The following is a 4,556-nucleotide window of genomic DNA, read 5'->3' as shown; positions in this document are numbered from 1 at the left end:
AAGCAGAATCGGAAACAGAATCGGAATTGATACAATTCAAACCCTACACATTATGCTTACACGCTAATTTGCCCTGTTTAGTAAATCTGGCCCTAGGTGTCACGACAATAAAAACATGTTGTTTATGTCTTTAGCAAGCATTTTTAAGCTAACCACTCTTTACACAAACATTGTTACATCAGCTAAAAGTATAATGCCTATAAAAGTACTGAATGATTAGTAAACATTTATAAACATTTGATAAATATAGAAATTTGTTTATATAAATAAAGTTATCTCTTATGTCATCCTGGTATCCCAGACTCACTCTCTCATTTCATACAAGCCGCAGCTGCTGCCATTTAGTGAGGATTGTTTTGTACACTGTAATGGATTATTAGATAACTGCACCAAACTGCTAAGATCTTAAAACAGTTTCATCTTAAATCAATATATTTTATCGCCTTAATTATTTATGTGGTGAAATGTTGTGTGATAAGTAGTATGACTGCACCGTGTCCCTTAAATGTCCGTCTAGTTTGAACTTGTTGCTTGTTGTTTTTTAAAGCAGTAGTTTGAGCTGCTTTCTTCACTGAAGCTTTGCGTTCAAATATTTAAACTCAGATCAATGTTTCGTGTTGTTATTGCAAAAATCTATATTAATAAAGAAATAAAACAATTGTGAAGACTTAGAATGAAAAACAAGACAGAGGTTTGTCTTTGTCTTGCTTTTAATTTTCTTTTTAAAAACTAATAACACAGGCTCATCCGGGTAACTAAAGTCGGTGCTTTGCTGTTCGGGTCAGGCTGCTGATAAGCCCGTTGGGCTTTATTCTGTGATAACAACTGGCTGGAAGTACAGTATCCCTTACTTAACAAGCACATTATCCCACATTTCTAGCTATGCGAATATATATTAACTAATGATTTGTTAGGCATTATATGTTTGTTAATGATTTAATGAAAGTTATTATTGTCACACCCCTGGACTGTTTGTGTGTGCTCTGCGTGACCCAGTTTCTGTCTCTAGTTGTCATGGATGGAGGATCCCTTGTCTCCGCCTCCAGCCTCTGAGTCCCAGACTCTGCCTTGACCCGTCGACCCAGCGGCTCTACCATGGCTCCTAGCTACCTCCTCTCCGCTGTGGCCCATCAGTCCACCGGCTCCACTGGGCTCCCTCGTCTCTCCACCTCAGTCTTCTGTCGCTCCGGCTCCACCGCGGCCTTCCGGATCCCCGCCTCCGTCTCGGTTGCCTGAGCCATCTGTTCCACCTTGGCCCTCCGGATCCTCCCCGATGCCCTGGGTCATCGACTCTCCGTCTCTGCCACGGGCTCCTCTTCCACCTGCTCCGCTGCTGTCGGTCGGCCCCCTGGAGTCGTCAGCTCTTCCTCCATCATGGCTCCTCCCTCAGTCGGCTCCACCGTGGCTCACCATCAGGGCTGTGGCCTGGGTCCCGCCTGGCTCCTTCTGCTCCAAGTTCCTCCTGTCTCCTCCCTGGCTCCTTCCTCCGTCTGGTCTGCTCTGGCTCCTCCTGTTTCCTTCCTGGCTTCTCCCTTCATCATCTCCACCATGGACTCTGTTTACCGTCCTCCTCCCGGTTGTCCGTCCTCCACTCGAACCTCCTCCCAAGTTCCCCTCCGTCCCTTCCTTTGTTGGTCCTGCGGTGCGAGGACGCGCCTTCTGGGAGGGGGACAAACTGTCACACCCCTGCACTGTTTGTGTGTGTTTTTACCCCCATGTGCTCTGCGTGACCCAGTTTCTGTCTCTAGTTAATTGTCATTTGGTTTAGGTGTGTCTTGTTAATTGTCCTCGTTTCCCAGTTTATTTAAGCCCCAGTCTATGCAGTCTGTGTTTGGCGGGTCTTAAACATCATGTTCGTGTGTCCAAGCTGTTTGTCAGGATCATGGACCTGTTTTGTTGTGTTTTGCCAGTCTTTGTTCCTGGTTTTCCTCATATGGTCTCTTTCCTGTCCTCGTTTAGTTTAATTATGATTCCTGGGACCTGTGTTTGTTAATTATCCCCAGTATTTAAGTCTTTGCCTTTGCATTCTGTGTTTGTCGGTTCTACTCGTTACGTTGATGTGTTTCCTGCTGTCTCCAGTGTTTATGTACCCTGTGTTCCATGGATTAAAGACTGTTTCGTTTATTTCTCGTCTCCATCGTTCCTCGCCATCACAGAGTGTGACACTGTTCCTTGTGTGGATTACCCCTTGTGTTTTGGATTTATTAAAGGGGTCATATGATGCTGCTAAAAAGAACCTACAGCGAGGATAAAAGTTACGCCTTCTTTCTTTGCTTGAACATTTGGGCGGCGTTATGCAAATCTTCCCACATAGTGACGTAGGTATGTGGGGGCGTGTTAGAACGAGCCGTTTTAGGTAGGTGTGGCTGACTCTTAACTTTTATAAAGAATATCTCTTTGGATTTGAGACTTTAGTCTTTGCAACTTTACAGATCTTCTTTATGCACCAAGAGATTGTAACACTCCAAAGAGAAAAATCGCATCATATGACCCCTTTAAAGACTGTTGCTTTGATCCACATCTCCGTGTCGTTCCCTCCTACACAGTGCTGACAATTATGAAGTATTTCTGTATTTACTTCAGCTTTTGAAAAGCTACTTTACAAATAAACATGGTTTTCTCTTCACCTGTTATTATGGTGGTTATCATCAGTATATTTATATGAAAATGGCTGTTGGATTTACCTTTTTTCTTTGTTTTGTAAATTACAGATTTAAACTGTAATATTTACATGTTGTTCTGTAATGTTTTTGTTGTTTTTTTTTTTTTTTTTTACAGTGCAGGTCTCCCAAGCTGTTTTATTATATTTAATATATTAAATATAAATGATGTCCCATTTCTGATATAAAAAGCAGCATGTTAACAGTGGGAAATAAAGTTGGTTTAAAATATATATACTGTGTACTTTATCTGAGTGAATGTTTTTTTTTTCCCAGGGCTATTCATCCATTGCACAATGGCTAGCAAAGGTATAAAAATGTATCAAATAAAACAGAGATCATTTTGTGTTTGCTTAAGAGTCAGTGACTAAGAAAATATAATGAATGGAATGAATTCTCTTACAGGCACCAAAAGAAAGCATAATCATGAATCATCTGACTCAAGTACAGAATCACCACTGACAACAGGCAAGTCAATTCTGAATCTGTTCACCTTAATATACCCCTACTAGAGTACATATGAAGAGTTCAGATGCAAAAGCCTCTAAGTGCCATCTGAAATTTTCATCTAAAATGAGGATTTTTAGCAGGCTCCTACGTTTATGTTCAGTTATTTCACTTTAATTGTATAGAAAAGGACCTATACATTGCCATTACAGTAAAATTACTGAACCTAAACAGAGGAGCCTGATAAAAATCCTCATTTTAGATGAAAATTCCAGACGGCACTTAGAGGCTTTTGCATCTGAACTCTTCATATTCACTTGGTAGCTTAAGTCAAGTTACTGCTATTTATATATCACTTTATACAATACAGATTGTGTCAAAGCAGCAAAATTAAATTCTGCTGTTAAACAGCTTTAAAATGAGGTCTAAAATTTCCTTATTTAATGTGTGCATTAAATAATCCCCATTGTGATTCTCCTCTTCTTCATTGTGCACAGATATGGAGATCATGGACAAGGCAAAGCAAATTATGAAAAAAGTCACTGATAACTTAGTCCACACAAGCATTATGCACAGAGACATCATTTCAAAGATAAACAAAATTAATATTATCAGTAGGAAGAAGGCAGTTATTGGGATTTTTGGAAAATCAGGAGGAGGAAAGAGCTCCCTATTAAGTGCAATTCTAGGGAAAAGGGATCTATTGCCGTCTGGTTGTTTTGGTGCCTGTACAGCTGTTATGACTCAAGTGGAAGCCAATCTGACTGACTCCAACTGCACAGCAGAGATTGAACTCATCTCTAAAGAGGTTTCCTCATTTATCTTTTCATACCTTTAATTCAGGGTTCCTCAAATCCAGTCCTGGAGTGCCACTGCCCTGCAGAGTTTAAGTCAAACCCTGATCAAACTCACCTACTTGTGATTGTCTAATGATCCTGAAGATGTGTTTGATTAAGGTTGGAGCTAAACTCTGCAGGGCATAGGCCCTCCAGGACAAGATTATTATTGCAAAATATATTACAATTATTATTGTACAGTCATGGTCAAAATTATTGTCACCCTCGGTCACCCCAGATTTACCTCTTATTTTGACATAGGCAAAAAAAATTAAAAATGGGGGCCCCCCTTCCCTATTAATATATACTATTACCACCTCAAAACAGAAAGTAACACCCCCCCCACCCCCTAGAATGCCTATGCATAAATCTGGCACTGCCCTTGGTAAATACAAACAGAGCAGCCTATGAAAATAAATCTGCATTTTTAACCTTTTTGATTTTTTTTTTTTTTAATCACAAAGCAATACCTGCCAAATAGTGAGTTAGTAACCAGTGTACGTTAGTAACCAGTGAAAGTGAACCTTAATGTAAAGTGAACACATGTGAATCATTTATTAATGAATTACAAACATTAGTAACCTGTAAAAGTGAACCTTAATGTAAAGTGAAG

General features: G+C 40.1%; 1 long non-coding RNA gene across 1 annotated transcript in view; it reads left to right on the top strand.

The window, feature by feature from the left end:
• Positions 1–3,128, top strand: part of LOC107739420 (uncharacterized) — a 4,670-nt gene extending 1,542 nt beyond the window's left edge. Inside the window, exons 2-3 of the long non-coding RNA XR_001639995.1 lie at positions 2,937–2,969; positions 3,066–3,128. This is a non-coding gene — a long non-coding RNA (uncharacterized LOC107739420). The remainder of the gene's footprint in view (positions 1–2,936; positions 2,970–3,065) is intronic.
• The last annotated feature ends 1,428 nt before the right edge of the window (positions 3,129–4,556 follow it).

The sequence above is a fragment of the Sinocyclocheilus rhinocerous genome, unplaced genomic scaffold, assembly GCF_001515625.1.
Source record: "Sinocyclocheilus rhinocerous isolate Xijiao unplaced genomic scaffold, SAMN03320098_v1.1 scaffold16728, whole genome shotgun sequence".
NCBI lineage: Eukaryota > Metazoa > Chordata > Actinopteri > Cypriniformes > Cyprinidae > Sinocyclocheilus > Sinocyclocheilus rhinocerous.
Note: the sequence above shows the minus strand (reverse complement) of the source record. Positions and strands in the feature narration are given on the sequence as shown.